Source organism: Podarcis tiliguerta, assembly GCF_965153285.1.
Source record: "Podarcis tiliguerta genome assembly, chromosome: 7".
NCBI classification, from domain to species: domain Eukaryota; kingdom Metazoa; phylum Chordata; class Lepidosauria; order Squamata; family Lacertidae; genus Podarcis; species Podarcis tiliguerta.
In genome coordinates, this window is record NC_139540.1 from 34,866,322 (window position 1) to 34,893,767 (window position 27,446).

General features: G+C 40.6%; 2 long non-coding RNA genes across 2 annotated transcripts in view; one reads left to right on the forward strand and one right to left on the reverse strand.

The window, feature by feature from the left end:
• Positions 1-27,446, forward strand: part of LOC310682548 — a 143,907-nt gene that overhangs the window by 56,906 nt on the left and 59,555 nt on the right. Inside the window, exon 3 of the long non-coding RNA XR_014513979.1 lies at positions 14,835-14,986. This is a non-coding gene — a long non-coding RNA (uncharacterized lncRNA). The remainder of the gene's footprint in view (positions 1-14,834; positions 14,987-27,446) is intronic.
• LOC310682593 overlaps positions 24,612-27,446 on the reverse strand; it is a 56,718-nt gene continuing 53,883 nt past the window's right edge. Inside the window, exon 3 of the long non-coding RNA XR_014514032.1 lies at positions 24,612-24,745. This is a non-coding gene — a long non-coding RNA (uncharacterized lncRNA). The remainder of the gene's footprint in view (positions 24,746-27,446) is intronic.

Below are 27,446 nucleotides of genomic sequence, written 5' to 3' on the forward strand. Positions count from 1 at the left end.
ATCACCATGTTCCCCGCCCCCTTAATGTTGGTGGTGCAGAAATGTTTGCAAATAAATAATTGAGCTCGATAAACGAATTCAGTTTGCCTCTCTTCTCCTTGGCACTGCTCTCCCTTTCCAACTTCTTTGTGCACCTGGATCTTTGGAACAATTGCATCTCCCTACTGACCCAGCAACTTCCAGGAACTCCTTATCCATGACTTCTCTTACCTGATGGCTCTTATGACTGCCTCCCTTTTGGACCCTGACAGTTCACCATTCCCCCACCACAGGGGAGGATGCTCAATCCCATGCATGTGTTATGATAGCCAATGCAATAAATAAATCCAACCGAATGCACACAGAGGCAGGTGACCAAAGGATCAATTGAGAAGTGACCTGAGGAAAGCATGGTGCCAGAAGTAATTGACAGAGTCATCAAATCAATATGAGGTAGTTCAGGCAGGCTAGCATTCAATCTCCTTTCCCATGCTACAAAACATTTGGTTTATCCACTTGTCATTTATCTGTATGCCAGGTGTGCATAATTTGCCAATATACGTAAGTAGACCAGCCGAGATCTAAATTGTGTGTGTGTGAGAGAGAGAGTGAGACTTTTTGTTTGCTAGCAGAGCACATAGAATTCCAAGTCAGAGCCTTTCATTAATATATGCTGCTTTTCCTGCCATTGGGTAGGCAGTTCTGGGATATGGCAGATCTGTGCATCGAGTAATTTTGTCCAAGTCTACACAAAATATGAACACAAATCTCTTCCTCACAAATGTGCCATCTAGTTTTAACAGGCTTTCTTAGCCATTGCAGCACTGTTGAATTCTTTTCCTGCACTTCATAAAGATGTCTGTGCCTGGAATGGAAACCTTTTTTCAACTGGACTGGAATCCATGCATAATTTAAAATAATATTCAAATTGCCATAAATTTAAAAGCAAAATATAAAATGTGCTGTATGCTGATATGGGCACAGAAGAAAGATTGATGAATCTGTATTTTTTTCTTCTTTGGAAGTGACTCAGAGGTAGGCAACTTGGGGCACAATCCGTCACAAACATCTGCTGTGCATCCCCACTAAAGTGATGGGTATTGCACAAGAAAAGAGTAGGGGGGAAATGTGCCTAGAATGATGAGTGTTTGCTTCTAGAGGTATAAGAAATGTATTTTTAATCGGTTTCCTATAGGGTTGAGTCGTCAACTGGCTGGAGTCAGGGCTGGGCCATGGGCAGTCAATGGGGAGCCATTAGCAATTGATGAGCCTGAAGTCAGGACCAAAGAAAAGACCAGGAGACAGGAATGATTAGCAAGCCAGTAGTCAGGGCCAAAGGACAGTCAAAGAATACAGGACTGAAACAGAGCTCTGGATTACCTTGCTCAAGGAGGCATTGACTGGAACAGGAAGTTCTCATATACTGTTAAATTTCATGTGCTTTTTTGTGCAGATTTCAATATATGTATTTACAATTACAAGTACTTTGATTCATCATCATTATTATTAAGCCCTAAAATGTTATTCATAATTAAAGGTCACAATATTTCAATCCTTTTGAAAATTCACATAAAATGATGAGTGGAGCCAGGATGTGAGCTTTTTATATTCATAAGGTTGAGAAATCCTACCTCTTCTAACAGGTCTAAGGATACTATCCCTAATGGAAAGTGCATTCAGTTCAGGACAAGACTTGAGTCTCCAGATGAAGCATTCTTACTTAGTGTCATGATTGCTAGTTACGTATGCCCAAAAGCAAGGGCAGTGGAAGGTTAAGATGTTTCGTTTTTTAAAAGGCTTGACAATAATTCAGTGCAAAAGAGAGAGAAATATTGAAAGCTAAATTCAGCACACAGGAATAAAGTAAATTTCTCATGCTGTCTTGGCACTGCTCTGTCATACTAGCCTAAGTCATGATGCCATAATAGCCTAAATCATGATGCTTAAGCTCAGTACTAGATTAAAGGATGGAGTCCTCTATTGAGCAGACCCTCCAAGAGTTCCAATTTTGTCGTGGCAGTCCCTATTTTTGGCCAGGTGCCCCAGGGTTCTGTTTGGATTCAGGGTGCCCCACTTTTGGGCAGCGACAGCAGCATCGGAAGGAGGCATGAGGGCTCCTTCCCAAAACTTCATTATTGCTCAATAAGAGAAGGTTGGACTCTAGGACCCTGCAGAGACCTCAAGCTTTCTGCCCTAGAGGCTGGGAGGCCTCTCCTCTTCCCTCTCCCAAGGCCACAAATTAATAAGGTTAATTTCCTTTGATAACAAAGCCAACATAGCCACTTCACCTTGAGCCTTATTAGAAATGTGCTAGAATGAACTTTGGGGGAAGGGTGTGCTTCCTGGATTTTCTCATCCATAGCTTGAGACAGTTGATAGCATTTAATATATTTCCCATGAACCATAGATAAAATGGAAATCTGATCATTTTGTTTTGGATCACCAAAGGAAGCAAGGGAGGGGGGAAATCTGTAGATTGTATGACTCTCTGGTTTAGGACTCTATGGTTGATTATGGGACTCTTTGAAGCCCCGTGTGTTCCAGGCTGAGGATTGAAACTGGGTGGCAGTTAGTGTGGGAGTGAGAGGGCGAGATGGGGGAGGCAGTAACTGCTAGCTGGCTTGTTAAGCGGGAGAGAGAGCGATGTCCCCATGGACAAGAGAAGGCAGTGAGGAGGAGGCATGAGTTAGCTGCCTCATGCTCGTCTCAAATTTGCTCAGTCTATCGGTATGATAGAGCACCATACTTACTTTAACCCATATGCCACACTGTGTTCCAGATATATATAGCCGTGCATAGGAACAACACCCATGCCATAATTTTGTTAATTCCAGAGCTCAAGGCCAGCCTATCTTAATTCATACTTCCATTTTATTATCTAGCTTTGTAGACTGCCCTTCATCACTCATAGTGATCCTAAGGCACTTTCCAAAATATAATAAAATAAACAGTAAATAAACAATCTTTTAAACTTTTTTTTTTTAATGGAAGAGCGTAAAAATACTGAAAACAGGAATTTGGTACCATGTTGTTGCTCTATAAAATGCTTAGCAGTGCATGGATTTCCCCCCGTCCCAGTGCAACTTTTGTTTTATCCTCTGCTGATCTTAATCGTTCTAGTGGTCATCCCAACAAGTTACATGGACATTGAACTGCATAAATAAAGTATTTTTTAGTGTTGCAGGTGTATAAATATTTCAGGATGGATACTTTGTTATCAGGATTACTGAGAGATTTTAGTTTGCCACAGTTGGTACATATATTACAAATTCACACAGGGGAACTGTCCAACAGAAATATTGTCTGTGGTCTTATAGAGGCCTCAATTTGTCCTTATTTTGGCATGTACCAAAATACCTTGCAGATTTGGCACACATTTATATGCTAACATGGGAGCACTGTTGCATATACGTACATTTTCTTATAGATACCAATATTTCTGGGTAGTGGTCTTAATCTGTGATGTGCATCCATAAAAAGTGATGCGTTCAATCACCCTGTTGGTTTCATTATTCTGATGTTTAGATATCAACAAAGTGCCTCATCTAACTGATTAAGCTATATAAAATGCCTGTTTTTATATCTTCAAAAGGTATCCTCTTTCTTGTAGTGTAGTTGATGGCTACTGGAGCTGTAAAATGTGTATTTTAGAATCAGTACATCAATTTGCAAATGAAGGTTCAAATAAAAGCCCAAACTATAGTAGCCAATTCAATTAAATAAACATTATTGTGTTTGAAGAAAGCCATTCTGAAAACAGAGTATGCTTCAAAACTCCAAGGGAAATTGAATGTGCTTGTTTACAGGGCTTCTACAATAACTTTGTCAATGGCAAGTCTAATGGGTTGAAGCCTGACAACCCCAACTCTAGACTATTAACTCTAATAGCCCCAACTCTAATAATACTAGTTCTGTCTATGTTTTCAATCTTAGTGTTTCAGTATATTGGCTACACTAAGCCTATTAATACTGGGCAAAAAAAGGGAATGGTTCAGAGTCAGGTACCCTAAAATAAACATATGTATGATATGAAATTTAAATGCTCACATTTTGCAAGGTCCTCATGTTGAAAATGGGGACCTTGCAAAATGAGTCCTCTATTGTTAGAGGGTAGCTATCACTGATTTTTGACCTTCCTATGAGAAGTATGCTGCACTTCCTCCATAGTTGCTAAGCTGATCCAATGAGTGAAACTGGGGAATAGTAAATTTTAAAAGACTTTTAATAAATCATTTAATTAGTTTTCATTTCTCTTACCTGTTCACTATAAATGAACACATTAAACTGTGAAGGCTTGAGACGCTGAAAAGTCTTTGATGAATATTAGAATAATCTAACAAATTAACCTCAGGATTCACAAGCATGACACAGTTAGGGAAAATGAATCGGTGCTTATGATAAACGGAATTCCAGATCTTCTGGCCCCAAGGTATCAAGTGGTGAGTTGTGTTTCTTTATGCTGCTCTGCAGAGCAATGGACAGCTCCCCTTGATCTGTCTTTTGCTACAATTTATTCTTGGCGAGAGAGCAATTTGGTACACATATTTTTTTAATTAGTTTCCTACAGAATTTCTCCAAAAGGCAAAATTGTGGAAGGACCTTTGGTTTCCTTTCTTGCAATTCGCATAATATATTGTGTCGAGCGTGTGTCTGAAACTCTAACCCTTATGCCTGATTTTTAAAGAGCTTTGTTCAAAGTAGTTATTAAACACACATCACAGTGATGTGGCCACTGGGTCTAATTGTGAGGCCTCTCAAAATGTCCTATATAATGAGAGGAGAAATATCTTGCACTCTGCCAATATTATCTTTATTCTGCTCTAATGCTTTCTCTGACCTGAGCTCCGTGATAGTGTATAGCCCTTGCTTGCCAAAGTACACATATTCCCTATCATTGCCACTTAAAGGCTCTCATGTACCAAGGCTGGAAAAGTTATCCTGTTGAGACCTGATGGTCAGAACCGACACTTTTAGACTAGAAAGACTAATGGCCTGACTCAGTATACATATAAAGGCAGCTTCATCTACATTTACACCTATGCCTTTATATATATATACAAACAGATGCACTTTATTCCACTCAAATATCTAATAATGATACACCAGTCCAAGCTACTCATGTCATTTGACAGAAAAAAATGGCATCTGTCTACTTTCTTCCCTCCCATAGGCACATTTGTTCTTAGTTGCATGTCATGCCAAACTCTATGCATGTCATGAGTACAATAACACTGTAAATTAATGGAGTGAATATAAGGATTGTATAACACCATGAATAGTATTGCTATTTGAACTACATGGCTCTTATAGAGACATGACTGTGAAAATTCTGGCCTTTTCTTGAAAACACCCTTGCAAGGATATTCTGCTACTAGACCAAACAAGACTATCTTAAAACTACTTTCCAACCCATTGCTTCTTTCCTGATCTGATCCTGAATTGACCATGGTTGTCTCTTCTCTTTCTGGCATCTCTGTAATAATTAAATTTTGCCAACATGACTGTCCTAAATCTTCCTTTAGCATTTCTGCTACAGCAGATTTTCCTGGTTCTTTCTACTTCCACTCTGAATTCCATTTCAGTTTCTCAACACACTTCATATGAGTGTGATATACAACACTGAACATGGTACTCTCAAGTAAGGTCATGTTAGTAAGTGCTACTATTATTTCTTGAAGATTTGATATGATGTTTCCATTTATACAGTTGAATAGGAATATCTGCTGATCTCATAACTGCTAAATCTGCCAGGGCTGCTGATTTGCTAATTGTTTCTCATCCTTTAAGTGGGTTTGTGGGGGTTTTATTAAACAAAAATATTTGTAACACGCCTGTCCTTTTTAAATGTCATTTTTAATCAGCCCATTATTCCAATTTATTAAGGTAAATCTGTCTCTTTATCCTGTCTTCTATTAGCTAACCTTCCCAGTTTTGTCTTATTGCGAGTTTAGTAAGTGTGGTACATTTATCCAAGTTAGTAATGAAAACACTATTCCGGGATGACCTCAGAGGGATCATTTTTAATACCTCCTTATAGGCTGATGTTGAGTCATTCATTATTACACTATTTAAAAACACACACACACAAAATCAATTGTCTATTCACCTTTTGATAGTTAATTCAGAACAGTTTTGTCTCTGGCTTTATCCATAATTGTCTCCACTTCTTGCCCCAGGTTCCCCAGTACTGGTCACTGACCATAATAAAGAGACTGAATGGTTATACCAGGGAGAATGCAGCTCTTGACAGAAAAAAAGGTTGTCCATCTCTGCTCTATGATCCCACCCCAGGGCCAAAAATCATATCGACTGGTTTGTTGTTTATGGGGCTATTTTTGTTCACTTTTTGAAGCTTGACCCTGTAGCAATAATAAAGGACACCCTTTGGTGAAGTTCCTTTGAAACTGAAGCATATGCGTTATGGGTCTGTTTGCTCTTCACCATCTTCTGAAGCTATTGTGTTGCACCATGAATCTTTTAAATCTAATAGTGTGTACTTCAAAAATTTCTCCGGCTGATTCCTCCAGGTGGAATATCATTAGGCCACAATGACTTGAATTTTCAAGTACTTTTTAATATGCTTCTTTGTTATCTTGATCTTAGTTCTCTTGTCTTTGTTGTTCTGGTAAATTGCTAGCTGTCATCTTAGCTTACCTTGACTGCTTACACACTTTGTATGACAAAAGCAAAATCCCAATGTCAAATAAATATTCCAGATTCACAGATAACAAAACATAATAAAATACAGAGACATTTTGGCATCTCCCTTGAGCATCTTGCAATGTTTAGCTCTGTACCTGTAAATGCTACCCAAGTAATTTTCACCAAAGATAGCTCCAGCTACAGGATTTCTGCGATTGGACTCCCATGCTTTCCTAAAGCACAGTAGATCTAGGATAGAAATCCAAAGCTGCCGTATACAAGGTCAAATTGCATATCTACAGATATCTTCCCTATTACCTTATACCAGATCATTTCCACTGGAGATGTCAGTGACAGAGGCCCCATCTGCACGATACATTTAGTACCATAACACTTTTAACAGCCATGGCTTCCCCCAAAGTATTCTGGGTACTGTAGGTGCATGGAGAGTTGTTAAGAGACCCCTGTTTCTCTCCCTCCTACAATTCCCAGAGTCCCCTTGGAACAGAGATTGCTTGTTAAACCACTCTGAGACTTGTAGCTGTATGAGGGAAATAAAGGGCTCATCACAAAACAACTAGCTAAAGTTCCCTGGATTCTTTGAGGGGGAACCATGACTATTTAAAGTTGTATAATACTGCTTTAAGGGACGCGGGTGGCGCTGTGGGTAAAACCTCAGTGCCTAGGACTTGCTGATCGTATGGTCGGTGGTTTGAATCCCCGCGGCGGGGTGAGCTCTCGTCCTTCGGTCCCAGCTCCTGCCCACCTAGCAGTTCGAAAGCACCCTTAAGTGCAAGTAGATAAATAGGTACCACTTTATAGCGGGAAGGTAAACGGCGTTCCATGTGCTGCGCTGGTGCAGGTTCGCCAGAGCAGCTTCGTCACGCTGGCCACGTGACCCGGAAGTGTCTTCGGACAGCGCTGGCTCCCGGCCTCTAGAGTGAGATGAGCGCACAACCCTAGAGTCTGACAAGACTGGCCCGGTCGGGCAGGGGTACCTTTACCTTTAATACTGCTTTAATGTATGGTGCAGATGGGGGGTCTAAATCTGGGATCTTCTGCATGCAAATCATGGGTTGTAACACTGAGTTCTGGTCACTCCTTTTTCAATATTAAACCCCAAGTCAATATTAATATTTAGTTAGTATACAATTTTTTATTTTTTATTTTTTATAAAGTCAGGAAATTCAAGCTGTTTTTCAGTAAACACAGATTAATAACCAGGAACATTTATGTAGGGTTATACTAGAAATATCTGGTGCTGTTTGCACATTATGTGTATATGTGTACAGTTGTTTGTACATTCCCATTTCAGTGTCAATTAAACAATTATACTTAACACAGCTTGGGTGTACAGCTATACTCATGCTGAATGTATTCATGTGTTATTGTGTTCAGTTTTCTTATTTTAAGGACACTTTCTGCATAGGGGGACATTATCAATGGCCTTCATCAATCTATTTACCCTATTGTTATATGTGATGACATGCCCTGTAATCAATGTGAAGAATGCTCCACCATCCACTAAATAAAGTTTAATAATTTATTTGAAGCCCACCTAAAGCAGCATACCCTTGGTTAATATTTGAAAGGGAACGAACTCTCTAAGGCAAGTGAGAAAGTTGCAAAGAGCTTTTGCTTGCCGTTTTCCACTTTTCATTCCATTGATATTTCATGAGTTTTGGGATGGTATAGTTTCAAAATAAAAATTGAGACATGGCTCGATATTGGAGAGTTTGGGGAAAATGTAATGGCTTGGGTTAGCCCTACAGATCCTCTATAGGAAGAAAGTTGCAAATATTAAGATGTATGTGAAGAAAAGAAAAGAAAATGCTTCCTGCTAGCATTGTAAGGCATTGAGTAAGCAGTCATATGTGTCATCATGTCCCATCAATCAGTGCCTGACACAGAAGAAAGATATTCAGAGGAGGAAACTGATTTACTAGGGATGCTAGTACCTTGCAGTCACTGCTGTAGATGTAGATGCCGGAAGGAATTGACACTACCTGGTAGGTACTTGGCAGCAGGTGGGGGAATTAGGAAATCAATCAGAAGTTCTGTTACTGTAATATATAGTTTGGCCCTGGTTGTCCAGTCGTTTCTTTGAAGCCCCACTTGATAATGTGACAGTGAGTAGAGCTAAATGTGGCGCAGTATCCTCCTTAGTAGAAGAGTTCTATACTTCCTTTTTTCCACTCCTTAATTGGATGAAAAGTAGAGAGCTAAAATTCAGTAGGGGATAATGACTTTTTTTAAAGCTTGGTTGATCATCAGACTTCCAACTAGTGAATGTTTCCTTAATTCTAGTTGTTTCCAATGTAGTGGAAATAAAATGAGCAGCATAAAAAAACACAAATAACCAATTGATTATTCAAAAGTGACATTTCTTCGGCTAAATACTGGTTGGACTCCAACACAGTGCTCAATCTTTCATTCCACCAGCTCAATGATTTCTCCTTGTGCAATGGCACATTCTACCCCTCCTTCATGTGACCCCTAAATCTGCCCCAAACTTCTCCAGCAGATTATGGGGATGGCATGGTGGGGGAGTGCAGTCCCACTGTACAAGCTGAAATCCTTGTGCTGATGGGGCACAGTAGTTGAATACAAAAGGTTTTAAGGGCTTCTGGAGCTAATGGAAAATGTATGAGCAGGATGTCATCTGGAGAATCCCAGTAGTGGCAGGAGTGGCCTAGAGGATCTCAGTCTGAAATAGAAGCCATGATTATGATTCAAGAGCAAAAAATAAAAATTAGTCTGGAATAGAAGTGAAGTGGAAGAATGGAAGGCAGAAGAAGAACTTGGCAGAGAGAGATAAAGAGGAAAGATACAAAGAGGAAAAGGAAAGATGTCTAGAAAATAATAATGAAAAGATGCAGTAGCAGACAAAAAGTCTGAGAGGCTGGAAAAAGAGGAGTTATCTTTTCTACTTTCCACCAACCCCCCTTTGCTGATGTCAGTACCTCCTTGACGGAAAGCTGAATCAGTCACTCTCCACCCCTGAGAGTACCCTCAAATGGGAAAGACCCTTTTCTGCTGGGCTGCTGCTAATCAGAGCATGCTGGGCTAGCTGGGCTAAATAAGCCCTGAGCACAAGCAGCACCTTGTGTTGGTTCAGGTGCTAAACTAGGGAGCTGTTCACCTCACAAGAGTCTAGAAATGTCAGAGACTGGCTGGATGAGAAGAAGTGGTGGGAGGCTGCAGCCGGAGAACCCCCTGGGGAAGCCTCAGAAGAGGAAGGATCAGAGCCAGGGGAGTGGTGGTGGGACACTGAAGAAGATCAGAGGATGAAGGGGGACAGAATGGTGGGATGCCGAATGAGCAACAGGCTTGAGTGAGAGAGAGGAAGAAGAAGAGGCACAGATCGTCAGTTCTGGCAACTCCTTTACCAGGGTCGGTCTTGCCCACAGGTTTCTCTGTTTGTATTCTGTTTTCTTGAATAAAGATTCAGCTTCACTACTCGTCTCTGAGTCTCCATGTCCAGTGCTGACAAGAAGAGACTGAGAGGCTTAAATCCACGTTTGGGGGAGGGCCTGAATAAAGTTATAGAGTCCTAGGTTCCGTCCTTGGCATCTGCAAGTAGAAATGGGAAATATTCCTTTCTAAATGCAGAGCCACTGAGAGTCAGTTTAGACAATAGACGGATCAATTGTCTGAATCAGCATATAGCAGCTTCCTGTGCAGACTCTGTCTCCCCCAGGTCCCAAAGTGTTGCTTACATTTGGTTGCTGCAGCTGCCGGAGTGTAGAAAGACCAGGGGGTGTTATTTGTGATCTTGATGTATTATGCTGGCATTTGTATACCGCCTTTCAGAGAAAGCCCATGAACAGCATGTTAAAACCATACAGTTTACCCCAAAGCTACAGTCTATAAATATTGTATCAGCAGCCATTTAAAACAATGCAAAAAAATCATATATTAAATCAATGTAGCTAAAAATAAGACATCAACATAGAAGCAATTTAAATATACAGAGCATGGACATGTTAGCTGAAAGCTGCTTGAAAGCAGGTTTTCATACCCCATTGACAAACAACAGTTATTTCTATCCACACACACCATTAAATTTTATATTGCTTGTGTATTTGATTATATCATTTCACTGTAGTATTGAATTTGACTTGTTGAATTTGTTCTGTTTGAATTAGTTTAAGTTTGTATTAAAATGTGTGTATTTTTCTGTATTTTGATATTTGATATCTATTGTCATCCACTTTGGGCACAGTCTACTGTGAAAAGGGGGTGTTTCAATTAAACTAAGCAGTAAAAAGCCCCCACTGTTTTAAAGATATCTTTAATAGTAGTCATTAATAGTGGGTGTAGGCCCACATTAGTCACAATCAGCACTGACCCACAGAAATCAATACATCCATTTCAAAAAGTTTACTTTGAGTATGACTTTGTTGGCTATCATCCATTATTTTTATATCTTAAAGTACTATTAAAGCATATAACATCTTTTTTACAGAGCAAATGCAAAGCTCAGTTGGTTAAAGCATGGTGCTGATAATGGCAAGGTTGCAGGTTTGATCCTCATATGGAAAAGCTGCATATTCCTGCAATACAGGGGTTTGGATTAGATCAGTGTTTCCCAAACTTGGTTCTCCAGCTGGTTTTGGACTACAACTCCCATCATCCTTAGCTAGCAAGACCAGTGGTCTGGGATTATGGGAACTGTAGTCTGAGACCCAAGTTTGGGAAACACTGGGATCCTCAGGGTCCCTTCCAACTCTACAGTTCTATGATTCTTTTCATTTTGCACAGGGATTTCTGTAAAATGGAGACTGCTACTGAAAAGGCCCTTTGTCCAGTGCCCACTAATCTACCTGGTCTTAAAGCTGGGCCAGAGCACAAGGTCTCTTATGCCAATTTCAAAGGACAGGCAAGTTCATACCAATAAACTGGGTCCAAACATTTTGGGGCTTTAAAGGTAAAAAAACAAAAAACAGTACTTTGAACTGGGCCTGGAAATGCATACAACTGTTGCAGCACCAGGGTGTGACAAACTAGTCCCTTGAACACCCTCATGGCCTCTTCGAAGATAGTTCCATGTAGTGTGAATTACAGCAGGCTACAGCATGCATGGCTAAGGTTGGTCCAAGGCATATTGAGTGTTAGTGACATAGCAAGTGCCATTTTCTAAAACACCCAGTGCTGAGATGTCACTGCAAATTTCATCTCCCTGGATTATGCCTCCTTTAAAGTTGTATATCTCCTTTTCAAAGGTTACAGTGACCACACCATGGGAATGCCCCAAACACATCTGCTAAGCAGCTGATGAAGAGACCCTAGGTCTGAGCGATACCTACATTTCCCTATCCAGTTACTGAATAAAAACAGATAAACATTTCAGCACACTGTAAAGAAGTTTTTGGATAAAGATTCAGTCTCTGCGAGAAGAGTTGAAATGTCCTTTTTGCAAGGAGAAGCTGCTTATCTTCAATTCATTTGAGAATTGTCCCCTATGATATTATCTAAAGTGCTACACTTCGCCTACCTTGGGTGGGTGGGAGGGTGTATTTTCCCTTTAATCAGTAATTTCAAAGGAATGGGAAGATGCCTAAGCAGGGGTGCTGCTGGATACAACCTGGGTTATCTAGATACATATAAATGGATCAACAATTCCCTTTCTTCTAGGCAATTTAGGAGAGGGGAATCAAACAAACCAAAAGCCTTTCTGAATGGGTGCATTTCTTGAAATATAGAGCATTACCAGAGAAAGTCATACCTTTGGGAACTGTATTCCCCCACCCCGTGCACAGGAAGAAAAAAATCTTTCAGACTTCAGCGAGCCAGATTTTTTTAATGATAAAGTCTGAGATTCACCTGTTTTTGATTTGCTTATTTTTTCATAATATATTTTCCAATGATCCCAGGGTAGTGTCTGTGGGGAATATCCCATTTTATCTTCACAGTGATCCTGTGAAGTTGGTAGGCTAAGTTAAGGATGAAGTTCATCCTGTCATCTTCAAGACAGAATCTAGCATTATTTTAACCACTCTCCTGTCAGCTCTCCCACAGCCTTGGTTTATCCCAAAGTGGAATTTTCAGTTTATATCAGCATCAATGTATCTAGAGAAACTCAAAGGGCTATTTCTAAAGTCCTCCTAAATTTTCTCAAAGACTCACAGTGGCAGTATGGGGAGTGGGGATCACCAGAAGGACAAAGCATTTTTCTGGGGAGATGAGCTTTATGGATTTATAAAAGGTATGGAGCGAGTTGAGGGGAGTGTCATGGACTGGTTGGATACAAAGGTACGGTGGAAGGAACTATCAAGGGAAGAAGGCTCAGAGCCTGGGGACTGGTGGTGGAACAATGATAAGTGGTCAGAGGGAGAAGATGGGGAAGAGGAAGTGTGAGAAGCTAAAGACGTAACAGGGCATGGTGAGCTGGCAGAGAGAAGTCATTCAGCCATTCAGTCTGTGATGTGTTTTTGCTAATAAAGAGTTAACTCTGAATGGTGTGATTTATTGCTGGCTTACTCTGTGGCTATCATTCCACACTGATGCTGCCTATACAGTACTGTCCAAATCCTGATAATTCTCTTTTTCTTTCAAGTTAGTCAATTTCAATTTCACAAAGCCAATTTCATCTGGTAAATGTTTCATTTAGTGGGCATTTTTGGTTAGGTGGGGGTTTGGGGGGGTTGTGCTGATTATTCTTTAGGGGGAGGAAAGGATGTTCTGTTGAGTTTTAATGTAGCTGATCACTTTTAATGTATATTATTGATTTTAATACATCATATGGCTTTTATTTGTATCAATTTTATTGTCTAACTTGCTTTGAGGCTGTCATTGTGGAAAGCAACTAAAAAATGAAATAAAATTGTATTTATTTAATTAATCAAAATGTATGGCAGGAGATGGCATTTTTTCTGATTCTTCCAGCTATAACAAATGAAGTGATAGACTGTGTGTATACTGTACATTTAAGGCACATGGCTCCACAAAGTATGCTGGGAACTGTGGTTTGCTAAGAACGTTGGGAATTGTAGCTCTGTTAGGGTTGAACTATAGTTGCCAGGGTATTTTGGAGTGCGGAATGTGCTTTAAGTGTTCTTTCACTGTTTGGTGTATACACAGCCAGAGATTCTGTTATGTGACAAATTATAAGGATTGACAACAACAGTGACAAGGTTTTTGATGTAAGTGGAGAAAGAAAGTGACAAGATGGACAATTAGGAACAACATCTTCATCATAGAGATGCAACCAATTTTTTACCTAAAGCCAGGGTGGAGTAGTCTTCATACTCATGTAAAGCATACAATGAGTTTTAAGTAAAGCTGGAAGCATTTTGACAGAAGCACACAAAATCCCCAGAGTTTTCCATACAGCTCTAATTTGTCAATGGATTCACTAGAAAGCAAAAAGCAAAGCAAATCTGGAACTCACCTCAGCTCCTTAGTGTAATGAACTGGTAGGAGTAAGAGGATCCCAGGGAGGGGTGTGGCTAGGACTGTGACAAGCAGGGGATGGAAAAGTAAGTACTCACAGGGTGACCAAGGATGGTGAGGGGATAGAGGTCAGTGCATAGAAACCAGAGCAGCAGAACCCATCACCAGAGCCAGAAGGGACCCTGACCCCACGAACATGGCAGGCATTGTGGCCTAGGGAGAGGCAGGTGGGGCTGAGGCCAGCAAGGGCCCACAGCCCAGCTTACTAGCTCTGGGAGGAGGGGTGTGATGCCTCTGCTGGAATAGGCTTAGAACAGGTGAGGGTGACATGCTTCATCAAGCCCAGAAGTTGCAATCAGCAGGCAAAGTACAAAAAAGGAAGCAGAGCTGAGGTGCTGTATCTGTTCAACTGCCCATATTGATGGACCTTGACTCAGATGCTCCTGGACCTCCATGGGACTGTGCTTTGGGTTTGACTCTGGACTGTATTCTGACTGGTAAACTTCAGACTTGGCTACTTGCATTGACCTTGGACTGTATTTCCTTAGGACTATGGATTTTGAACTTTGCTTCTTGCTTCTGTGGTTTGACCCCTGGACTTGGACCTTGGACTTGACATACTGACTTGCTGCCAGGTAGACCAGGGGGTCAGGATACGCAGGAATTTTGGTGAAAGAAATCAAGAGTTTCAAGTGATTTTTCTCACTTATCTATAAATTACTTTGTGGTCAATTTGAGATATTGGTGGGACATCTAGGAGGAAGCACTGGCAATCGATTTGTCTACTTACATACTGTATTTTTTACCTTTCTTTTCAGACAGTTATGATCTCCCACAATGAATCACAATAATGAAGAAAATGAACAACAGACTCAGCCATCAGGCTTACAAACTAAAAATACAAGATACACAGGGGAAGGGATGTGGAAGGGAAAGGCAGAGGAGGAAGATCAGTTTTCCAAGGTCGGAAGTAAGTGGTAAATATTTATATCTAATTCAAGCCAGACTCATCTTGCCTTTCTTGTGCTCTTGCCTGTATAACTGTTGTCGGCTCTTGTTCCTTTGGCCAATGGGTGGGATGAAATGTCCTTTCCCCCATTGCTTTTGCAGTCATGGCAGTTTGAGAATTGTCTTATCTGACAGGTTTGGTTCCTTGATGGGACTAGGATGGCCTTTTGCTTGCTATGACTTTGGAAGTGGGCTCTTGTGGCAGGGGAGAGGGTATCCTGCCCTTCAGCTCTGCAGTCCAAGAGCTGCAGGTGCAGAACAAAACAGAAGTTGAATTCTTTGGGATCGATCAGTAGTTTTAGTCCTGAAATGACAACCAAAGTCATGGCTTTAACAATGGTTTTAACAATGAGTCTGTAAGTGACTGTGGAGGCCATTTCTGGATCCACACGTCCTTCCACAGTGGGGACATTGGTTTCCGGGCGGGAGTTGATCATGGTGTAGATTTGCCAAGCATGCCTTCCTCTTACCACATTTCTCCCTTGCATCCTGAGTTCGAGTGTCTTCAGAATTCAGTGAAAGAGGGTAAAAGAAGAAAAGGAAAGTGCTGACTGATTCTGTTTGGGAGCAGAAGAGATGAAGAGGAAACCACCCAAGGAAAAGATAGAATACTTTGTTTACTTCTTGCCTTTCAAAGTGAAGAGAGTGTCACTGAGACCCAAGGAGAATGGGATTCAAATTGATTGACACAGAAAGGTCAAAAGACCTTTAGAGTTGAGGGGAAGGGAACACTGAAATAATCTTTTCTACTGTGAACTCAGAGAACACCAGGTTAGAGACGGTCAAAAAAGGAGTAAAAAGGCAAGAAATGAGGAAATTCTAGGTCACTCATTCAAGAATCATAGATGTATGAAGAACACTGGACATAGAGAGGCTTAAAAACACACACACTATACTGCATTTCTGACTTTCATGAAGAAAGGTTCCAGGAGAAACTGAAAAGTGAAAGTGTTCAGCCATACTTCGGAATAATATTATTACCCTGACAATAATAGTTAAACTATATATATATAGCTATCTCTATATTTCTATATCTCTATATCTCTATATCTCTATCATCTATCATCTATCTATCTATCTATCTATCTATCTATCTATCATCTATCATCTATCATCTATCATCTATCTATCTATAGACTGAATATGTAATTTAGGATAAAAGCAACTCCTTTTTTAAAAAAACTTCCAAATCTTATATTTGTATTCATTGAACTGCAGGGTTAAATTTCAGGGAACAGCAGGATTCCTGCTTTGATCCATAGATTAGAAAAAGAACTATTCTTTTTTTATCTCTTCGTGCACGCACACAAATATTCTGCACAAACTCATTCACTGTATTTCTACGCAAATGTTGTACATCATTTGTAGATGACTGCAGGACGGAAGTAGAAAAATGTCTCTTTGTTTGAAGCACCAGAATTAATTTTATTCCTTGTCTTTTGAAGTCTTTGAAAGGTACCTGATAATCTGTATTATCTGTAGCATAAAAAAGCAAATGGCTCTTGATGGTGGGGGGGGGGAGTGAGTATAAACTTACTTTCTCAAAAATTATTTGAAGTAAAAAACAAACAAACACAGGAAGAAAGTGTTACATGGGGCATATTTATAGTAAATTATGACCTGGAGTGGGGTTGATGGGAAGGAGCAACCATAAATCTATCCCTTACACGAGTGGCCTGCCTCTTGTGAAAGTCAAGGGGGTTAACACTAAAGAAGCCTAGTTTCAGTGAATATCAACATATTGCATAAATTCTCTCTATCTATAGGTAGTCCACAGATATTATACATTCTCTTTAGTATAAGAGTATGTGACATTGGTTTATTCAGAGTTTCAAAGGCAATGGGTGAATAGTTCCATCTTCACAATGCTCATTATTAATGCCTTAGGAAGTCACAAGACACCAGGTTTCCTGTCAATATTATGGTAGCTATTTCCATATTACAGTTGGCTGTTGGTAAAGGATGACCACCCAAGGCATCTCACAATATGATAAAATGTAATACATACAATAATGTAAAAAAAATCAAAACTAACACTGGGCCTGTGCAGCAGGGCTACTGCTATAGCTCAAGATCTTGCAGTGCAATCCTAACCATGTAGAATTCAGTTGGATGCACTGCCAAGTAATTGGGGTTAGGATTGCACCCTTCAACTCTAATGAGGCTGTTTCCCCATATGCTGCATTTCTGAATGCATCTTAACATTTATATAATTGTCCCATAAGAGCTGCCATTTACTTTTGTACCAGGCTTTGAAATAAAATTTTATATCTCTGATCTGATCTGATGTTTCTAAGATCTCCAACATAATTAAACTCTAGAATTATTTATGAGCCAATTGCTTTTGCACTATATTAAGTGGTCATTAGAGCAGGGGGGAAACATAGCAACACTAAGCGAAGATACTCAACGCTGGATCTGGCCCGTCATAGTAACAACATCTGAAATACTATTATATGGCATGTAAATATGCAGTGCTTAAGCTAGCCAGCACAGAGCTTACTAATGGACCATTCTTTCCCAGATGGATCAATATGCTTTTGATACTGAAATGTAATTCCTACTCCGTCCCCCATTTGGTCTCACTCAACAGTAATAGCACTCCATTTCACCATTTCACTCGGAACTGGTCCAAACATTGCCACCTCCATGTGTGCACAGAACGGAAACTAATTTTCTGCACCACACATACGCTGAAGCCTGTGTGTGCAGATGAGGCAATGCTTGAGGTGATGCATGTGTTAAAAAGTTTTTAGAGATTCCTGCTTTCATGTGCTGCACTGCTATGGGAAGAACTTTTGGACAATGCTCACACGGGGTAGTGATGTTTGAGCTGGCCCTGGGCCAGCCTAGTGACAGTGCAGCTGTGCACTGATTCTACCCACTGCTGCATCTGACTGTCATTTTATCTGAAGGCTGAAGAGGCAGCGAAAGAATGGGAGGCATGAACTTAATCTGGACTGAATCGCTAGTGCTGGGATCCATATGTGGCATTCAGCTATTGCTGGCTTTGCAAGTTAATCCTTTGTAACCTAGACTAGCTTAATTTAGTAGGAGTACTAGTAAAACTTTGCAAGTTAATCCTCTGTAACCTAGACTAGCTTAATTTAGTAGGAGTACTAGTAAAAGGTGCAGGAGGAGACTCTTGAGAGTCCCATGGACTGCAAGAAGATCAAACCTATCCATTCTGAAGGAAATCAGCCCTGAGTGCTCACTGGAAGGACAGATCCTGAAGCTGAGGCTCCAATACTTTGGCCACCTCATGAGAAGAGAAGACTCCCTGGAAAAGACCCTGATGTTGGGAAAGACTGAGGGCACAAGGAGAAGGGGACGACAGAGGACGAGATGGTTGGACAGTGTTCTCGAAGCTACCAGCATGAGTTTGACCAAACTGCGGGAGGCAGTGGAAGACAGGAGTGCCTGGCATGCTCTGGTCCATGGGGTCACGAAGAGTTGGACATGACTAAACAAAAAAACTAGTAAAATGTGCAATAGTAAAGTAACACTTGCAATTCAGGTAATAGACTATGATTTTCAACAGAGTTAAAAGCATTTAAACATTTATTGTCTAACCCAGGGAAATTGTGACAAAATGTTGAGGACAAAACAAATACTGCCTATGTTGACAAATGGGAATATTCTTGATTTGCAAAATATGTTCATCCTTAAAAGTACCAAGCACCTCACAGCTGGAGTCAGAATGCACGTGGCAGGAAAAAAATGGATTTTGGGTAATCAGATTTTCAGGTAGATAAGGCAGGGAGTAGCACAGTGTATCCATTTATTGTCTGAGTCCTGAACAAGACAGGGTGTCCTGACCAGGAAGTAGCAGGGTATACAGAAGGAGTTCCAATTCCCCAGGAGTGAGGCACAACTTAAATTCAGTTTTACACAATGGAATCTTGCTATAGTTACTTAGCTACAATTGCATACAGAGAACAAAGCCTTGGTTAGAGTTACATCTTGATCTGATCATTATCATATTGTGCTGATTGGTTCAAGAGACTGTGTTATAGGTCATTTGTGAAAGCCTTACATTTCAAAGATATTGGTAGGAAGGTGCCTAATTTGGCATCTCAAGTTGAGTAGGTCTGGATATTTTCTCCTAGGACAGGGTGTGCTTTTTAGTAATTAGTGTCAATTGGAAATGATAGGCTACAGCTGTTGTTCTAAGGAGACTGATGGAAAATGTCCTCCAAGATGAAGATTGGTGTTCAAAATGGAACCTGAGAGACTTGAAACATTGTGCTAGTGAGCCAGTGAGACTACTTACTGGGGTCCAATTATAGGGAATATGTGACTCAGAATCTCAGAACTGTAGCACTGTGCAAATGTGATCCCCCTTTTAAAAAATCTGGACATGTGTAAATAATAACGATGATAAACATGAGCAAAATCAGCTTGAAATGTTGAAATATTTGCTAAAGCAGGTTTTAGAGTCAGGTCTTATTCTTGGTTACACTGTGTAAATTGGAGCATCATTTCCAATGACAGAGCCTATGCAAATTTACATCGTATAGCTGAGCTCTGAATCTAGCCAGTGGAGTTTTATTAAGAAATCAAAAAGCCCTTTCTTGTCTCTAATTCTGTCATTATGAAACTACGACTCTCTAGTAATGCTAGCTGAATTACTTCAAGTTGCCAGCTTAGAGAAAATGCAGCAGGAACATGAAGAGCAGACACTTAGAAGAGTGTTTTTCTTTTCATGTTCCTCCCCCAATTTGTAACACAAGATATGCAGATGCGATACGAAATGGGGTTTCTGCACATTTAATAGTCACACAGTAGAGGGAATTTCAGCAATCATGTTCATCAAAGCCAGGTTACAGTAGATAAAGCAAAGGTAATATTTGACAAAGTGAAATCTCAGCCTGGTCCAGTCTTTACTGGTAGAAAAGAATCAGGCAACCACTAGGCATAGCTGATCAGGACCTTGGACAGGTAACTGTTGCTTCAGCAAGGTTGCTTCAGCACTTTGAAGACCTTACAAATAATTGGCTGAAACTTTCTCAACTGTAGCAAAGGAAGCTGTTGCTTCAGCAGGCTGCAAAGTCACTTGAAGACCTTATTAATGTTGGCAAGCCTGGTAGGGCTTTGGGAAAACTATCTAGGATCTTAGGGAAGTGCTGTTGGGAAGCTACCTAAGTTCTTATAGTGTTGCTGCCTTATTCAACTGTAATTGGCCTTTCCATTGAGTGGCGATGGGAATTGCAGAGTCCTCTTGATCTGATTGTTTTCCTGGTCTCAGTAATTTTTCTGGTCTCAAAGAACCTAGAGGGGGAGGGTATGGAGACTCCTTATCCAGGCTCCAAGTCTGGGTAGGGGTGAGATTGAAGGTATCAAATATAACAGCATGAGAGTGAGCAAAGAGCAGAGAATGCCTTCCAGACTCTGCAACCTTTGTTCTCTTCAAGTTACTTGTTTTAAAAAGCTATCTTCAATACTTTAGAACTATATGGCTGGAAGAGTGGCTTGGCCAACTGCTAATTATAAGGCAGAATAAAGGAAGAGGATTGATGCTTTATTCAAGAAGCTACCACATTTTGCCACCATAGACCAGAACCTCATGGAGAGGATTCTTGCTTTACAGCTGTAAGCGTGATGCACACCTGCTTGCTTTAAAAAGTTAGGTAGTTTTCAAGAGCGTAATCATCTTTGCCGTCATCTTTTCTTATGTGACAGCCAGTTCACCTGCGCTTCAGCTAAACTTAAAATGTTTTTTTGTTTACACATCTGAAAACACTGAAAGATAATAATATTTAGAAATGAAGGAATGTGAAGTCTGTGTTCAGATAAATTATTTATATAATTATCACGTAATTAAAGTAATTACAGATTATGGGGATAAGACTTCTCTTTATTTCTATCTTGAGGGGATGTAACTATGCTCACCACACACACAAAAATGTGTAAAAAAGAAGTTGGAGATGCTGTCATCTGGAAAGAATATAAGTTTTATAGAGAAAACAAACATGAATATTTTAAATTTTCACAGGAAACAAAAAGGCACTGCAAACACAGCTTGTTTGGGCTGCATTAATCTTAACATTAAATTAAGGAAGGTTTCATTTTAAAAATAATAATGTCCTTTAAACAATCTGAAGCACTATTTGGTGGTCTAATGTAGGTTTGAATGTATGGCTCCCATTTGCTTGGTAATGCAAGGGTTGCTAACCCTTTTGGATCAGTGGACATATTTGGAATTCTGAAGAAGAAGAAGAAGAAGAAGAAGAGGAGGAGGAGGAGGAGGAGGAGGAGGAGGAGGAGTTTGGATTTGATATCCCGCTTTATCACTACCCGAAGGAGTCTCAAAGTGGCTAACATTCTCCTTTCCCTTCCTCCCCCACAACAAACAGTCTGTGAGGTGAGTGAGGCTGAGAGACTTCAGAGCAGCTGCATGTGGAGGAGCGGAGACGCGAACCCGGTTCCCCAGATTACGAATCTACCGCTCTTAACCACTGCACCACACTGGCTCTGGACCCTAGTCAAAAAATGGCTTTTGTGGGGTGTGACATAAGATCAGTGGCTACCACATCTATAAAGAGCAGAAAAAGAGACTGGACCACAAATTAGTGGGTACATCCCCACTATCAGACTGCTCCCCATTAATGAAAAAGGCACCAACATCACTTGCTCATCATTGTCCAAAAGTGGTGATCAGCCCTTCAAATCAACCTAAGCTCACCTTTTTTTTCCACATCCTGATTGCTGCCAAATTGTGCCACATAGCTGGCTCAATATATTACACAGCAAATATGAGTACAAAATTTATTTAGAGTACTTATATGCAACTTTATAGCTATAAGAGTCTCTCAAAGCATTGTACAAAATTTTCTCACACTAAAAATGATATCCCAGTCTGGCATCAGGGACAAACACATCTTTCTTCAGCCAGGAGGCACTTCCTGCCCTCAATCTTGGTGTTTCTTGCAGTTGTCCTTGGAGCTGGATTTCATGCATCCCACGTTGAAGGTAAATCTTTTCTTTCTGGTAATTAGCAATTGTTGCCCACTGTTTCCAGTGAGGTCCTCTTGGTGCGAGTGAGTGGGCCTCGGCAGCTGGAGCTCACTCAGTCCATGATGGAAACAAGTCTTCCTTTGCTGGTATATGTTGATTCCAGGCAACAACGCCTGCAGAAGTCCTCTGAAACAAGGGAGAGGGTTTGAACAGTTGGATCTCACTCTGTCAGTGATGAGGGCTTAAAGCACCTGAATACACATATCGGGGAACCCTGATTGGACCAAAATTGTCATATGTATGTTCATGGGAGCTTCAAGATGCAGAAATACAAGTGCATTCACAGTTTATGTGGAAACACTAGTATGATACTGGGATACATATGACAATGAGTAGAGGTGGTTTATTCTACATCTCAAAAATCTACTCTTTTCTCTCAGTGGCTATTGCTAAAACCCTCATCATTTCTCATCCATAATCTGCAATATCGTCTTCCTGACCTTCTCTCCCATGCCAGCCCCTTGCTTCAGTATGTTACCAGTGCCTTTTTCTAAAATTATCTGCCATCACTGCCATCACTATGATCATGTTTGCCCTTTCTTAAAGACCGTGCATTTCTGACACTTGCAGTGACTACATTTCTGTCACTTGCAGTGTCATCTTGAAGCACCTAATCCCCCTACATTTATGTCTTTCCAACTTTTCTCCCCTAACTAGGTCTTATCTCTTACTCCCCCTTTCTCCTTTTCTCATCTGATGTCTGAGAAAGCTCATTTTATACTGCATTTGATGATGTTCAGTTTATACTGCCTTTAAATATTCTACAACATTAAAAATCCTATAACTTTTAGACCATTAGTGATGGTGGGTGGAGTGGACCAGGGGTGAAGTTACTTTTTCCCAGGCCAAATTATTCTGTACTGGCAGGTCAAAAGAAAAATCTAATGCTTGCACTATAAAGGTGGTGAATAAAGTAGAGGAAGTTCTGTCTAGACAATCATGTAACAAGGAAAGGTTTCATTCTGAAGACCAGTTTAGACTTGGATCTCTTTCTCATAGTCTGCTGAACCAATACAGAATCTTCCATATGAACGGCTGATAGATTCCCAATACAAGGCAAATCGGCAGCCAGTCAAGCCACTGCCAATGTCCCTCTGCTGTACTGCAGTAGAACACTAGCACCACTCATTGTAGCATAAGAAAGGGTATGCATCACTTGTATTAGTAGAATGGTACAGGACAGGCCCTACTCAATATTACACTCATGTGTGAAACTCTATTACAACCTCAAGGCAGGCAGTTAGAACATAGTTTCCTGGAACCTGATCTGTTGTGTGACCCTCTTTGCAATTTGCAAAACTATATGGTTCCATTCAATTTCCTTCCATTGAGATGTTTGCTTTGTTGGTTTCCTTTGTTGATTAAAACATTTATATCCTGCCATTCTAAGAATAATTGTGTTTGACTAAACCTTTGGCTCTAGTGGTTTTCTGATTTTTTTCTGTCTAAGATGGGATTACCCAAACTCTACATGGTACGTCAAGTGGGGAATGCAAAAGATGAAGGCATTACAATACTTATCCCGTCCCCTAGCATGAAGTTTAGTGTATAATGGCATTATGATATTGGCTGGGAGAGGAACTTTTTCTGATTGGTGGTCCCAGTTCTTATTCTCTGGTGGGCCAACTTTGGTAGGTGGATGGGACTTCGAAGTGTTTTTGAATGTTTACAGAGCAGTGCTGGGAGGGAGAAGCTGTTTCCATGGAATCTACTTCTAAGGCGGAGAATTCTTCTCCATTTTAACATGAGAAGAAGAAGAGGAGGAGGAGGAGGAGGAGGAGGAGGAGGAGGAGGAGGAGGAGGAGGAGGAATGTGTACCATCCTTTCTCCAAAGATCCCAGGGTGCTTCACAACAGAAGAATACAAAATGAGAATACAAAATACATAATAAAAAGAAAATAATACCCACATTTCACAAATACATTTAAAAGCCATGGAATGTTAATCAGTCAAATTCCTGGTTGAAGAGAAACGATTTTGCCTGTCACCTTAAGATATGAATTGAAGGCACCAGCCAAGCCTTCCTTGGGAGAGCATCCCACGAATGGGGAGCCACTGCAGAAATGCCCGTTTTCATCTTGTCATGCTCCAGACCTCTCATGGAGGAGGCACACAAAGTAGGGCTTCAGGCTCCAGGTCAGTTCATATGGGGAGCAGCAGTCCTTGAGGCATTGCGGTCCCATTTCAAGCTTTATTGGTCAAAACCAGCCAGTGCAGTTGAGCCAGGATTGGTATAATATGCCTTGCCCCAGTGAGCAACCTGGGAACCAAATTCCATACCAGCTGAAGTTTCTGAACCATCTTCAGAAGCAGCCCTACATATAATGTATTGCAGTAATCTAACCTAGAGTTTACCAAGCATAAATGACAGAAACCATTTCCCCCTCCTTGCTCCAGCAAAGGAAAAATTTGGAGCTCACTTTAACCTTCCAATTGTTCCTTTGAAGGAACCTGATAGCATGCATGACATGAGAATGGGTGTGACTTGCACAGAATAGCAATTTTATTTTCAACCACTTTCCTAATGTTTCCTAAATTGGAATTTTCCATCTGCTGAATATTGAGCCAACATCTTCATCAAGCTATTTACTACAGTTTCACAATCTCATTTTTGGTCAGGTACTGCCTCAGAGTCAACATCAATGTTCAGTCAGCTTCACATGAGCAACAGCAATTCTTGAGACAACTGTGGGATGACGAACAACTGCAAGAAAAAAATTAATGTAATGGATTGGTAGGCTAAGGCTAACCATCAGGTGAAGAAAATAGTTTTTTAAATGTATGAACTGACACCAATGAAGGGTTTTATCCTTCCCTACCCCAGCAATTTTGTTTACTTAGTAACAAATGTGAATGTCTGTAAATAATTTTTGGAACTATATTTTGAAATGTAAAAATGTGGCTTGCCAAAACTGCATGTGATGGCAGCAGCTCCCCAGAATGCACAAGATATGCATTTGACAGTGTTTGAAGTTTATAACAGGTCAAAATTCTGACTGTCCTGGGAACTGAGAACACATCTGTCTTCTTTCTGCAGGCTGGGATTCTTAGGCTAGAACTCATTGTTAAACAGAGCACCTCAAATCAGACAGCTGTGTCAGACTGGCAAATTACACCTTTACAAAAGGATTTAGTCCAACTATTTTGTTTTGACACATTGCTTTTGTTTTCCTTCTTCATTCAGATTTATGGCACCATCCTTTTGTTTTAATCATGACAAACTGAGTGAGGTTTAAAGTGCACTCTCTCCACTGGCTTATTTTGCTGTTGTCACCTTGAGCATTTTAGAACACTGGCTTTTTAGACTGCAGACGTTCATTTTAAGTGAAGGATAAATTGTCTAAGGGTACATTTTGAACAATTTAAGCTGATGAACCCTTTCCCATGTCTCTCAGTGAGAGTCACATGTGTTTATTTAGTTTTATAACCAGCTTTTCCTGCAAGAGTTCACAGTGGGGAACAAACTGTATAAGACAAGTTTGACTACATAGAAATGTCATTGTGTGGTTTTTTTGGGAGGGGGAGTTATGCTTCTAAAATAATTCTTTGCTAAACCTGAGATGAAAAAGGCTTGCTCAAACAGGAAATTCTTATATTAGTCCTGGGAGATGCTCAGGATTGGGCTTTGGTGAACCTCAAGAGGAAAATGAGCATTTCAGCACTAGGGAGCAAAATGCATCATCTATCTATCTATCTATCTATCTATCTATCTATCTATCTATCATCTATCTATCTATCTATCATCTATCTATATCATCTATCTATCTACTTTATATACTGCCCTATACTCGGAGGTCTCAGGGCAGTTTATAGAATAAAATCAAGATATAAAAGCACAATTCTTATAGAATCATAGAACTGTAAAGTTGGAAGGGACCCCATCTAGTCCAGCCCCCAGAAATGCAGGAATCTCAGCACTCAAGTTACTTGTATACCGAATATGTGATGAGAGTAGTGGAATCTCATATGCTAGTCCTGCCTCCTTCATGCTGCCACCTGTGCCAAACACCATCCTAGCAACAGTGTGTTCAAAGTTAAGTGTGTCACACATAGAGATGTACACATGTAGGGTTCTTTCCATGAAAACATGAATCCTGATTGGCCAGGGTCATTTGTGTGGAAGGTGACATACTTGACTACATGCAAATACCCTTCGTCCCGACATGTTCCAAGTAGCATGGATAGCTAGCTTGCACAATCATGCTATATTTGGTATCTATGCATATGGTAGCATGAATAAAGTTAAGTTCAGCTGTTTGACTTCAGCAATCAAATCTGCTGTAGAGGAGGCATGCCTCTATATGAGATAGGGCTTGTGGAGATGACATATAAGACACAGCTTGATTTGTTTAGTGGTCCTTCACTCTGTCCCTATCACCTGCCTTCCCAACATTCCCCGTTTCCTCTACATACTAACACTTCAGGAACACAAGTGCCTGGGCTTAATAACCACGTCCCTCATAAAGCCAAAGGCTTCGTTCCTTTTCATGTTTTGCATTCTTGGCTGATCAACACTGAAAGAGGGGCCTGACAGAGAGATTAGAAAGTCTTTGCAGATACGAAATGCGATGTCATAAGTGTCAAGTCAACAGAGACATTCCCAACAAGATTGGCCCATTTGCTTTTAGAATTAGTACCTGCCAGTCTGACCCCAACACGTTAGTGTTGGGAAAGTTTCTGTGTATTTGTCCTTAGCCTTTATTTGCCCCTCAAAGTGGTAGATGATTTCAAATTCTCATTAAGTAAATGTTCTTTTGACCCCTCTTCCAGTCTTGCCCACTAATGAGGTAGGAGATGTGACATAGGTGCCTATGAATAATAAATCTTTGGATTAACCTGTCCAATGGGTCCAACATTCTGATTAGAATATGAGAATTTGGATGCTTCAAGAGAAGGAAAGTCAACTGGCTCTTTGTTATGACTACAGTGGTACCTCGCGTTAGGTTACAGACTCTGCTAACCCGGAAATAGTACCTCGGGTTAAGAACTTTGCGTCAGGATGAAAACAGAAATCACACAGCGGCGGCACGGCAGCAGTGGGAGGCCCCATTAGCTAAAGTGGTACCTCAGGTTAAGAACAGTTTTAGGTTAAGAACGGACCTCCAGAACGAATTAAGTTCTTAACCCGAGGTACCACTGTACTTGCTACATACTGTTGTGAGTTTGCGGGGAAGGTAGGTTTTATGCCTGAGTCCCTTCAATTTCCTGGATCCAGGAAGGATTCAAATTACTGGAATAGCCAGACAAGTTTCTTGGTAAAGGGCCTCTAGGTATGGGCTGTTAACAAAGGAAGTGGCTCTATGCCAGATGACAAATAGCTGCCCCTCCCTCCTTCAACTCACTGGTAGTTAGACAAAGGCAGAGTTAGTGTGTGTGAGGTAGAAGCTGGCTACAGGTGGCAGGCT